The sequence below is a fragment of the Theobroma cacao genome, chromosome 5 (assembly GCF_053813885.1).
Source record: "Theobroma cacao isolate CCN51 chromosome 5, ASM5381388v1, whole genome shotgun sequence".
In the NCBI taxonomy this organism is placed as follows: Eukaryota; Viridiplantae; Streptophyta; class Magnoliopsida; order Malvales; family Malvaceae; genus Theobroma; species Theobroma cacao.
This window is the reverse complement of record NC_142643.1, coordinates 25,451,182-25,465,197: the sequence shown is the minus strand read 5'-3', so window position 1 is coordinate 25,465,197 and position 14,016 is coordinate 25,451,182. Positions and strand designations below refer to the sequence as shown.

The following is a 14,016-nucleotide window of genomic DNA, read 5'->3' as shown; positions in this document are numbered from 1 at the left end:
TTTTTTGTTTTCAGTTACTTTTGTATGCAAAGAGTTAGAAATTTGGAAATTATTCCTTTTGATCCAAAAATTGAAAAGACCTTTCATAGACTTTAGAGGGAGAATCTACAAGCTTCGACTCATTATGACACAATGGTTGACCAATAAGAAGAGAACAAGTCCTTGCGAGAATATGTTGTACCTCTTGTACAAGGCTTTCATTCTAGCATCCATAGAATTATCATCCAAGCCAATAAAATTGACATTAAGCTAGCAATCTTTCAGATGATTTAGGCTTTAATTTAGTTTGTGGGATTGTCGAATAATGATCGTAATACACATATTGTAAATTTCTTAGAGATTTACGATACATTCAAGGCCAATAGCATTTCTAATGACGCCATTAGATTGAGGCTCTTCCTGTTTTCACTAAGAGACAAGGCAAACAGTTGGTTCAATTTGCTTCCAACTGGTTACATTAGTACTTGGGATAATTTGATTCAGAAATTCTTAACTAAGTTCTTTCCACCAACTAAGACAATGAAGATGAGGAATGATATCACCTCATTTATGCAATTTGATTTGGAATCACTATATGAGGCTTGGGAGAGGTATAAAGATTTACTTAAAAGATTTCCTCACCATGAGTTACCTAAATGGTTGCAAATACAGACTTCCTATAATGGTTTGTTGGGACCATTTAGAACCACCATTTTTGTTGTAACAAAAGGAGCACTAATGGGTAAATTTATTGATGAGGCATATGACTTGTTAAAGGAGATGGCTTCCAACAATTTACCAATGGCCATCTAAAAGATTAGGTCTAAGAAAAGTTGCTAGTATTCATGAGCTTGATGCAATTAAAGCCTTGACTTCACAAATGGCTGCTCTCACTAAGAAAATTGATACACTGGGTGTCCATGCTGTCTAGAGTCTTTTGTGACATGTGAGTTATGTGGAGACAAGCATTGTAGTAATTAGTGTCCTATTAATGTTGAATCTGTACAGTTTGTTGGAAATTTTAATAGACAACAAAATAATCCATATTCCAACAACAACAATCCCGGTTAGAGGAATCATCCTAATTTCTCATGGAGTAACATCTAAGGATCCTCATCAACAACAAAGCTAATCTTTCTTCCTGGTTTTTCACCATAAGTTAGAGCTCCTATGCTTTAGAAAAAGCCAACTATGGAAGAGATGTTCATGCAGTACATGGCTGAGAATGATGCTATCATCCAAAGTCAAACAGCATCACTCAGGAATCTTGAGACATAAATTGATCAGATAGCTAATGCCACTAACAGAAGACCTCAAGGTTCTTTAGCTAGTGACATTGAACCCAATCCTAGAAGAGAAGGTAAGGAGCATTGTGAGGTAATTACACTTAAGAGTGGTAAAGAGGTAAAAGATAGTAGTGTGCAATCCAATAATCCAATTAAACCTGTTGAAAAAAAAGATGAAAGTAGCAATATTGAAAAAGGAATTGCGGTTGAAAATTCTAATGAACAAACACAAGGAGAGAAATCTCAATTAAATCCATTAAAACCACCACCACCCTTCCCTCAACGTTTTCAGAAACAGAAGCTTGATAAGCAATTTCAGAGATTTCTTGAGGTATTTAAAAAGCTTCATATTAATATTCCTTCTACTGAAGCTTTGGAAAATATGCCAAGCTATGTGAAGTTTTTGAAAAATATATTGACCAAAAAAAGGAAATTAGGTGAATTTGAGGCTGTTGTACTTGTTGAGGAGTGCAGTGACATAATTCAAAACAAGTTTCCACCAAAGCTTAAATATCTAGACAATTTTACCATCCCATGCATTGTTGGTACATTGTGTTTTGCAAAAACTTTATGTGATTTGGGTGTAAGTATAAATTTGATGCCATTGTCCACTTATCAACAACTTGATTTATGAAAGATTAAGCCTACTTCTATGACTTTACAACTTGCTGATCGAACCCTCATCTTCCCAAAAGGTATTATTGATGATGTTTTGGTAAAAGTTGGTAAGTTTGTTTTTCTAGTGGATTTTATTGTGCTTGACTTGGCGAAAAATCATGAAATACCGATCATTCTTGGGAGACCATTCTTAAATACTAATAGAGCTCTTATTGATGTTGAAAAGGTGAACTTAACTTAAAGGTTCAAGACTAAGAGGTAACTTTTAATATGTGAAACCCCAATATTTCATATTATGGAGATTGGTAAAAATTTAAACTTTTTATGAATTATATTTGGTGATGGTTACCGATGAAAATTTCTTATTAATTGATGTTCAATATCTCCATATTATTCATTTACATGGGAAAATGATGGTTGCAAAAATGGATGAAAGAGGAACCTAAAGATATTGCTTAGGCTTTAATATGATAGCCCATGGTTTATGTGAATGAATTATGATTTAATACAATGTTGGATGTGGATGAGTTTTCCCAATTATATTGGCATGAAATTCTTGCTATGATGACATTACAGTTGATGTAATATGTTGAGATGAAAGTATGATATGATATGATGGCCAAAGAAAGGCAATTTCTATAAATCTAAGCTTGAAAGATTAGTTTTAGGGGAAGAAAGGTCGACTCTAAGCTGTATATAAATTTTAGATAGCAACTGGAAGTGTCAAGAATCGACCTCAAGCAAGGAAAGATCAAGTCTTGCAAGTTAGAATAGCTTTTAGAGTAAAAGAATAGATCTTGGAAATAAAGAAGTCGGTTCTTGCAAGTCAGAAGAGTTTTTGGACTAGCAGAATCAATTCCAAAACAAGTTGGTTCTTGCAAGTCTGTGAACCTAAAGAATCAATTCTTGGGTATCAAGAAGTCGGTTCTTAGGCTCCAGTGTGAAAAAAAAAAAAGGGTATAAAATCTAACTCAAACCTTAAAATTCATTTTACACTTTTCCAGCCTTCAACTCTTCCCCAACACCATCCAAACCCTCTCTCAACCTCCCAAGATCCCATTTGACAAAGATTCAACCTCCCAACTCAAATCTAAGGTAAGATTTGGCATTTTTGAGTTTAAATTTCATGAGTTTGACTTAACACTAAGATTTTCTAATTTCAACTAATTTAAATCCATTTTTGATCCGTAGATTTTGGGGATTTTGCTCTTTAAGGAGGTTGTGAAGGTAAGGAAAGTTAAGGTTATTCATTTATGGATTGGGCTTGAGGTACGAAAATTTATTGGAACTTAAAGGAAGGATTTTTCAATAAATCTCCTATTTTCAAAGATGGATTTTTGCTAGAAACTAGGAACTTATGTTAAGATTTGTGTTGTTAGGTGATTGTTAAAGCTCAAAACCGTTGACGAGCAAGATTTTGGTGACTCGAAGGTTAAGAAGAGAATACGCATCTTATCAAGGTGAATGGATACACCACTTTCAAATTATTTTGATATGTAAAACTAAAAGCAAGAATTTGATGATTTATTTGCAAGCATGATTTTCCAAAAATATTCTATTAAATGAAAAGGCATTTGTGGATGAAACCAAGTTTGAAAATGGATTTCAAAGTTATTATGTATATGTAAATATCTTATTATGTAGTAGTTTTAAACAAAAGGGAACAAGTCCTTTCAAGTGTTTTATACTAGACCACCATTTCAATGAGATATGTATGAAATGCTTAAAGTATGTTAAGATGCTATAATCATGTGATGATAACTCCATATGTTAGATGAGTTATGAATGATTACATAATGTATGTATATCAAGTTGTATGTGATGTTATTGCCACATACCATGAAAATGAGACTAAGCACTTGATAAAAATATATTGAATGCCATGATGCTAAGTATATGATGTAAATTTCACATACCATATGAGATGATTAAGCAAGCATGATAAATGTCATGATGTTGAGTATATGATGTAGATTTCACATGCCACATTAAATGATGAATAGTATGATGCTAGTATTTGAGGTAAATTCCACACACCACATGAGATGATAGAGAGTACTTATTGAAGGATATGATGTGATGCAGTTTCCACAAATCATATGTTATGAGAATGAGTACATGATGATATAAGATATGAAATATTTGTTTGTCAATCTAAGGGCACCATTTTGGAATGGAGTATAAAATCCAATCTCAAAGTAAGGCGATGATTCCATTCTTATGATGTATTATAAATGCCCAAGGTGCAATGGGGTTTACACATTATCGGCCCAAGGATGATAGGGGTTGTACCATCACAAGATAGATTGTATATTTGATTGTTGAGTAATGATTCTACATGTGATATACAAGAAATGTTGAACAAGGTTCCTTAGTCTATTATGAAAGTAAGTTAGAGGTAAGATTAATTATGAGAATGAATTTAGACGAATCCAAATTATTTGAGTTCATGAGCATGGTTATCGAGCTCTAAAAGGTAAGTCTCAATAGTTTAATTAAATCTATGAGTTCATGAGTTAGCCTTTTTGGATGTGATTCGAATGGTTTTGAATTCAAGTTGGTTTCCAAATGATTAAATGATTTTATTGTGCATCAAAAATGTTCTCATAGTTTATTTGAATCCTCTATGTAATGATTTAAAGTAATGGCATTTATTTCCACTGGATTTTGTGAATCTTTTTCAAAAGCATGATCATTCTCTTACAAGTTCCTTATGCGCATTTGAAAAATCATACATGCATGGTTATATAAATGCTCTATTTATTCAAAAGCTCTAACCCTTTGACTTGTCCCTTTCCCATATCCACTCACGGAGTCTTTATGACTCACACATTAGTTTTTTTAATTTTTTTTGTAGATCAAGGACAGTTGTTAAGCACTTGTGTCACAAAAAAGTGGTACGTTCTTCCTTTGGTAGGTGACATAGTAACCCTTGAAGCCTAAGGAGTTCGGTCATGTTTGATTACGGATGACTATTAAGCCATTTAATGGCAAAATATTACTTACAATGTTATGCAAAGGTTATGTATGATGGCTAAAGGCCTTATGAACACCTAGGGTACCAAAGTATAGAATTTACATAAAATGTACAAGGTACAATTGCTATTAATGAAAACGTTTGCACCTTTTATGTTGAAGAGTCCATAATTGTGTGATTCACCCATGTATGGATGTTTATGATTACATGACTCATGTTATGCATGTATGACAATGATGATGGCAAATGAGAGAATGTGATTGATTGATGATAGAATTATGTTAAGAGGCTTACTAAGGTCTAATGGGTCATACCCACATAGGTCCTAATGCCAGTCACAATGCTTCTAGAAAATGGGATATGACATAATATTTTTGAAGATTTAAAATTTTCAAAAGATTCTAATGAGTGTTTTGCAGTTAATGTGGTTAACAGCATCAGCATCACCAATGAGGTGATTTTAAAGAATTATTCCAATGATCCACTTTAGGCTTCTTTAATTTTCACCAATGAGTCCTTAAAATCACCTGCTTTTTCATCATCACCGACCAAGCCTTCCATTGAAGAGCCACCCACACTTGAGCTTAAACCATTTCCTAATCATCTAAGGTAGTTTTTCTAGCAAACTCATCTACTTTACCAATCATTCTTTCTTTTTCTCTTACTAACGTGTAGGAAAACAAGCTCCTTTAAGTGCTAAAAGAGCATAAGGCAACAGAGTGTACCATTGCAAACATCAAAGGAATTAGTTCATCTATTTGCATGCATAAGATCCTTCTTAAGGACAACCACAAAACAACCATTGAACATCAACATCGGTTAAATCCAATCATGAAAGAAGTAGTTAAGAATAAGATTATCAAGTGGTTAGATGCTGGTATTGTATATCCTATCTTAGATAGAATATGGGTAAGTCTAGTTCAATGTGTGCTAAAGAAATAAGGTTTGACTATAGTTTCCAATGCCAACAATGAACTCATTCCTACCAAATTGTGACTGGCAAGAGTTTGTATGGACTATCAAAAGCTCAACAAAGCTACTCAAAAGGATCACTTTCCTTTTCCATTTATTGATCATATGCTTAACAGACTTGCTAGTAAGGAATTCTACTACTTTTTGGACAATTATTTTGGGTACAACCAAATTGCTATTGCACCTAAAGATCAAGAGAAAACCACCTTCACTTATCCCTATGGGACTTTTATTTCTCTAAAAATGCCATTTGGACTTTGTAATGCTCTAGTTACTTTTTAAAAATGCATGATGGCTATTTTCACTAATATAGTTGAGCAGTGTTTGGAGGTATTTATGGATGATTTTTCAATTTTGGCGATTCTTTTGATGATTATTTACATAACCTTGCTAAAGTGCTCAAAAAGTTGTGAAGAAACCAACTTGGTGCTAAATTGGGAAAAATGTCACTTCATGGTGCAAGAAGGTATAGTTCTTGGACATTGAGTTTCTAGCAAAGGTTTAGAAGTAGATAAGGGAAAGATTGAGACAATTGAAAAACTTCCACCTCAAACATCAATGAAAGGTATTCAAAGTTTTCTTGGTCATGCTGGTTTTTATAGATGCTTCATCAAAGATTTTTCTAAAATCTCCAAGCCATTGTGCAACCTTTTTGAGAAAGACACACATTTCCACTTTGATGATGCATGCCTTGAGGTAGTTATAAAGCTAAAAAAGAGATTGGTTTCTGTACCTATTATCACAGTCTCTAATTGGAGCTTTCCATTTGAGCTTGTGTGTGCTGCAAGTGATTATGTGGTTGGCGTAATCTTAGGCCAACAAAAAGAGAAGATACTCCATTTGATTAATTATGCCAATAGAACACTAACTGATTCCTAAATGAACTACACCACCACTAAAAAGAGCTGCTTGCTGTATTGTTTGCATTAGATAAATTTTGGTCCTACTTCGTTGCCACTAAAGTCATTGTTTATACTGGTCATTCTACAATCAAATATTTGATTGAAAGGAAAGATGCCAAACCACGCTTGATAATGTGGGTGTTTTTACTACAAGAATTTGACTTAGAAATTCAAGACAGAAAAGGTACAAAAAATCAAGTGGTAGATCATCTATCAAGATTGAAAAATGGGACACAAGCTGGTAATTCAACTATAATTAATGAGAATTTTCCAAATGAGCAATTGTTTCATGTGAACAAACAGAAAAGATTACGATCGTATGTTGATTTTGTGAACTACATTGTAAGTAATCTTTTCTCTCCCAATTTAAACTTTCAATAGAAGAAGAAATTCTTGCATGATGTCAAATATTATGTTTACGATGAGGCTTTCTTGTTTAAGTAATGCGATGATCAAATTCTTAGAAAGTGTGTTCCAGAGGATGAAGTTGAGAATATACTTCACCATTGTCACTCTTCAGATTATGAAAAAGATTATGGAGGTCAAAGAACTACTACAAAGATTCTTCAATTAGGTTTTTATTAGCCTACCCTTTTTTTTAAAATGCTCATTATTTTGTTGAAAAGTGTGACAAATTTCTGTGAGTTGCCAACATCTCACGAAGACACAAGATGCCTCTCGACAACATCCTTGAGGTAGAGAGTTTTTATGTTTAGGGAATTGACTTTATGGGTCCATCTATATCTTTATACAACAATCAATATATCTTGGTTGTTGTTGATTAGTATCTAAATGGGTTGAACTTGCAGTATTGCCAAATAATGACTCTAAGATGGTGTAAAACCTTTTGAAAAACAATATCTTCACTCGTTTTGGTACCCCTAGAACTATCAGTGATAAAGACTCTCACTTTTGCAACAAGTATTTTGAGACACTCCTTGCTAAATATGGAGTCAAACATAAGACAACCATAACATATCATTTATGGCCAAGCTAAAGTATTCAACAAAGAAATTAAGAGAATTTTAGACAAATTGTGTGTCCATCTAGAAAAGATTGGTAGGACTGCTTATAAAACTTTGATTAAGATGTCTCCCTGTGGATTGGTCTTCGGCAAAGCTTGCCATCTTTTAGTTGAACTTGAGCATAATACATATTGGGTCTTTAAAAAACTGAACTTTGATCTCTAAGCAGCTGGAGAAAAGCGTTTTTTGCAACTGAATGATATGGATGAGTTTCATCTTCAAGCTTATGAGAATGCAAATATCTACATAGAGAAGATAAAGAGATGGCATGATAAAAAGATTATTAAGCGTCATTTTGAACCAGGCCAACATATTCTCCTTTATAACTCTCAATTGAGATTATTTCCTGGCAAGCTCAAGTCTAGATGGTTAGGTCCTTTCGTTATTACGAAAGTATTCCCTCATGAAGCAGTGGAATTGTTCAAAGGAAACTCGAATAGAACATTTAAAGTGAATGGTCAGTAACTCAAGCACTATTGAGGAGGCAAAATCGAATGCCATAAGTCCTCAATCACCCTGATTGACGCCAATTGAACCTCAAGGAGTCAAGTTGAAGACTATAAATCAAGTGCTTCTTAGAAGGCAACCCAAGCTTTCTAAACTCAAATTTTTTTAGTTATTTTTCATTATTTTTTGTTTTATTTTCTAATTAATTTTTATTTCTTTTGTAGGTATTATATAATTTTTTTATTTAAAAAAATAAAAAAATAAAATATATCTAAAATAAAAAAATAAAAAATATAGACATGGCAAACATAGTGCTGCAGCATCGTGATTACAGAAAAAAAAAAGCTCTGAAACAAAACCTAAGCACCGCGGCACCCAAAACTCAATGTTGTAATGCCAAATGCACAAGTAACCTTCCTCAAAACAAACACGCAATGTCACAATGCCTAAAAAGCGACACTGCTGCACAGTTTCACTAATGTAAGCCCTATATAAACGCCTCTTTAGTTCATTAGCCCCAATTTCTAATTTTATTAAGTTTTCTCTCCGACTCTTTAACACACTCTCTTCCTCTCTAAAACTCTCACACACCCACTCAAAATTCCTCAAAGTCTTCCATCCAAACCCATCAAAACTTTATCCATCAAACAATTTTGCTGAAAATTTTATCAAGTAAGTTCTCTCTTTTCTTGAAGATTTTAGCATTATTGAGGAATTTGTGCTTTGTTCTTGATTTTAATGGTTTGTTGATTAGTTTTGATGAAATTCATGCTAGTTGAGATAATTGTGCTTAGATAATATTGGGTTTCTTGAAATTTTTGAGAATTGTGATTTAGGTGACTTAATTTTGGAGTGAATTATGGTTTGATTAGTGGGTAGATTAATTGAGTTGTTGATTGAATAGCATTATTGTTGCAATTGGTAAAAAATTAAGAGTTTGAAATTCATAATTGTGATAATTGTGGTGGATTACTTTTGGAATTAGGTAGTTGCTGCAAAAATTTTGGTTTGTTGTGCTTTGCTTTGGTTGTTATTGAAATTATTGCACAAAATTTGATAATGGCACCAAAGAGAGCAAGAAGTAGTTCAAGTGGCTCATTTGATAGAACCAAGATTGTGTCTATGAATGTTGTGACTATACACAACAACTCCCTCGTCAACAAAGTTCCAACTCAAGAAAGGGGTTTTGATGTTGCTCTAATACGCTACCTAAGGATACGAGCCTAAATTGAAGAAAGACAATGGTAGAAATTCTATGCCCAACCAAAGGTAGCCATCATCCCAGTAGTAAGAGAATTCTATGTCAATGTTTTTGAACATACTAATGGTGTAGCTTTCGTGCAAGGTAAACAAGTAACATTTAATAACCATGCCATCAATGACTTTTACGAGACTCTTAATATTGAGGATGATGGTTATGGGCAATATCTAAAAGAGCATCAAGATTGGAATGAAATTTTCTCAATATTTTATGAGGAGGGTGCACAATGAAAAATGTCGAAGGATGAATCGATATCCTTCAAAATTAGTGTTATGAAGAGGGATATAAAGGTATGGTTGTACTATGTAGTGGTGAAGATGCTTCCATCCACACACATCATTGATGTTACGAGGGAAAAGGCAGTCCTGATATATGCCATTGTCACCAGTAAATCCATCAACATTGGCCAACTTATCTTTAATGCCATATTACACACAACTTGCACTAATAGAGACGGTTTATGGTTCCCATCTTTGATAATTGCTTTGTGTATGAAAGCTAGTCTCCACTAGGACAAAAGTGAAGAATTGCTACATCCAAAAGCTCTCATTGATATGGGACTTATTCATAGATATTATGATCTCTCTACTATTGGTAGTAGTTCTTCCTTTGCACTACAACCTAGAACTACTCAACCTCAAGCCCAAAATTTGACATTGGTCTAAATAATGGAACGGTTAGAGCTCTAAAACATGCAACAAATATCATATCAAGTGGTGTAATCGAGTAATGGTGTAGATGTTCTATGCTTGTGCCAACTACATGGAGATGGACATAAACAATTTTCCTACCTTACCGAATCCTCCAACAAGCATAGGTGGTAATGAGGAAGATGAAAAAAAAGGAGTAGAGTCTCTTTGCATTCCTACAACTACCAAGGGAGTATTCTCTTTAATTTTTTTTTTCTATTTTTCACATTAAAGATGATGTTGAATTTAATTTTAGGGGAAGTTTTTCTGGAAGTTAAGGTTATATTTCTTTTAACTTATCAATTATTTACATTCATGTTTTAGGTTTTAAGCTTATTTAGTTTGTTTATCATTACTAGCCACTCGTATAATCCATCTGGGACCCAAAATGCTGTCCATGGGATTGATTCTTCAGCCATCATTATCTGGTGGAACAACTTTCTTTATGTTTTATTAAAGTCCTTAGTTTAGAGTTGTTTGTGCTAATTTTCTAATGATTTCCTAATCTAATGATGAGAATTTAGTTATCTTGTGCTTTTGGTAAATATGAATCTTGTTTGAGTTTGGGTTAAATTCTTATGTTAAGTGTCATTGTTAGGATGACATTTCCATATATTGAGCACATTATCTTTTTGCTTAGAATTGTTGTGCATATTTAAAGACGATTTATGTTGATGTAGAAATTTGGTTATGTCATGAATTCTAGAATTTGTTTGATTTTCTCTCGAGACGAAATACTAGGCAATACTTAGTTAAGGAAATGAATTAAGTCATCTTTGGACTATTTGAGTCTTTTAAGCTTACCTTTATATATTTTTATCCCTAGTATATCCTGTTGAGCCTAATATTGCCTTTTCTTTGCCAAACACCTATTTTTTTTTATGCTGAAAATTCTCGCAGGGCCCAGCTACCCTATAATTATTTTATTAATAACAAAAAAATTAAATACATCTTGGAGGGGGACCGAAACCTAACCTCCAGAATTACATGAGTGAGGAGAGATAAAATTAATAATATAGGGATTTCTACCTTTGTAATAATTTCTTGTGCAAGAGATAAGAAATTTACCTGTGTACAAGGATCTAAGTAAATTAAAACAAGAATAATAATAAAAATAGGAAAGTTAAAAATGAGGAGTACTACTCCTTTACATCTATTTGAATCTAAAATAAGGAAAAGTACTTTGATCCAATCGTAAAATTCCTTGTAATTTGCCTTGAGCCATAGTGAAGACTTATAAATTTTGATGTGCATGGCCCATGTTCACTAATAAATCTGCTGCTTGATTGCCTTCCCTGTAAATATGAGATATGCAAAAGAAAAACTGGGATAGTAGTTGCCGAATAGTAACTAGTAAATACCTGATATCATATAACCCTCTGTAATTCTCCTGTAATAGTCGAATAACAACCATAGCATCCATCTCAATCCAAAGTCTTGTAATGTTATACTCTCGGCATAAGACAAGTCCTCTATATAAGGCTAATAATTCGACTTGTAGAGAGTTTTTGACTCCTAAATTTTCAGAAAAGCCAAATAACATTATGCTTGCATGATCCGTAGGATTCCACCTCTTGCTGCAGTCTGAAAATGTTTAGAGCTACCTTGTTGGAGTAGGATCTTCGTGAATTAATGTGATTGTGTAAAGCATGGATTTCAAAAAAAAAATCCTTTTATAAAGGAAGCAAGCAATCCAATTACACAAGCGAAAACACACATTATTATTATTACAAGCAATATAATCACATCAAAAAAATAAAATAAGAATTTATTAAATAAGAAAAACCATACCTTTATTTTGAGATTCTTATTTTCAAACACCACCACACCAATGAATAATTTCTCGACCAAATAAGTTTACCACTTCTTCTTCAAGAATACTTTCAACTTGAACCTTGAGTGGACAAGGTGTGGAATGCAAGGCTACAAGATGGCAACCGATTTTATTCTCTTTTCTTTGGAAAAGCTTGGAAGAGAAAAAGAGAAGAGATGGCTGAAACTTTTTTTTTGTTAAGAAAAAGTACGTTCTCTCTTCTTCTTCCAATCTCTTATCTTTTTATTAAAACTCTTGCTTCAAAGGTTTAATCAAAACGAAACACCTTTGAATCAATCTTAACCATCCATTCAGAGTTATGGAAGCATCAAACATGCTCCATAATTATCAAAATAAAAATTAAAGAATAAATAATTTAATTCTTTAATTATCATTTAGAGTTTTTGATAAAATAAAACTCTTTATTAAATAATAACTCTTATTTTATTATTATCCATCTTTATTTAACAAGACTTAATAATAAATAAAAGAATAATAGTCAAACATGGAGTCTCCTTTTATCAACATGGATGTCTAGATTCATTTTGCAAGAATCCTCCTAAAATTATCTTAATTTAAGACAACTCTTGTCTGTAATTAAGACAAACAAATATCTTATCTTGTCTAAATTGAGACAAATATGTTTTCTTGTCTAAATTAAGACAAAAATGTTAAAGTTGTCATTTTTGTACACAATTTAATTAAACAAATTAAAACATGCATTCCAACTTAAACAAGTTGAATTCTATGAAGCTAAGTGGGGAATCTATTTGGACATAGATATTCGAAGCTCTAATAAACTTAGAATTATTCTTAATCTCATTAAAAATAATTCAAGCTTATTAACCATGAAATCACTCCACCATAGATTCATGCGTGCACTCTTGGATTAACTATAATTACAAGAAACAATTCAATACTTGATATTAATTGTTAGTTGTCCAATTGCAAACCTTATATTGTGAACCCTCATAACCATCCAATGACAAAAAGTGAAATTATCGTTTTACCCTTTATGTCGATTTTGTCCCCTAGTCTCAAATTTCATCCAATTAGTGATTCAATACTCTAGATCTAATCTTTGAGTGTCCAAATGTGATGAGTAGCTAATTCATCAATCCATTGGGCCAAGATTAATCACCAATCTTCTTAAAATCATTAGAAGTGATGTTAATGCTATGAACTCCATTATCTGGATATATGTTCCCAGATGTTTATCTCGATTATAATCCCAAACTACTAAGTCTAGATCAACGCTTTATGATGATCATGCTTATGGTAAATCAAAGATTATAAGGAGATTAAACACGAGTCCATTATCCATCAGGATTTCGGTTCTACTATAAGCAAATGCATAAGTGTGAGATCAAGATTTAGGTAACGGTAAAACTTAAATTTGATTCTCACATGATTCCAGTTCATGTTATAGTGTCATTACTTGAAGTCAACCATTTTGATGATTTGAGACTCATAATTCCCTTGAAATGAATCACATTCATTTCGTTGGAAGTAATATGGACACTACAGCCTTAACATAATAAAGTGATCAACTTTATTATATGGCTGTGAACAATTTTTTTTTAGATTCAATTAAAATACATGTCTCCTATGTATGACTCTTCATACAAATGTATTTTAATATCTCAATAGAATCTTGGTACCTTAATAACTAGATAATGAATGCTTACTAAAACAAACTCTTCGTCTTATTATCAAAATGTACTTTCATTACAAATAAATTTAATGAATTTAAGCATGAGAATATACTTGCTTTCCAAGGCACCATATTCTAAAAATTCCTAACACCATCAACATTTAACTTATACTCACCTATTGATGGTTTCTACCAAGAAAAAATTTTTGGAGGAGAAAACGTGTTTTCTGAGAAGACTATGCCCCACTCTCGAGCCACCTGCATATCGCCCCTCCATTGCCATTTTTGTAATTGCTTTCCAAGGAATAATTGATGAATAAGTTTTAAAATTCTCCACACTACTCTATTAAAATACATGTCGAGGTTCTGATATTTTGCATCATTCTGCTCCAC

General features: G+C 32.7%; 1 non-coding gene across 1 annotated transcript; it reads right to left on the bottom strand.

The window, feature by feature from the left end:
• Positions 1-522: 522 nt before the first annotated feature.
• LOC148762504 (small nucleolar RNA R71) lies at positions 523-629 on the bottom strand. Its single transcript, XR_016026812.1, has one exon. It is a non-coding gene; the product is annotated as a small nucleolar RNA R71 (small nucleolar RNA).
• Positions 630-14,016: the final 13,387 nt, after the last annotated feature.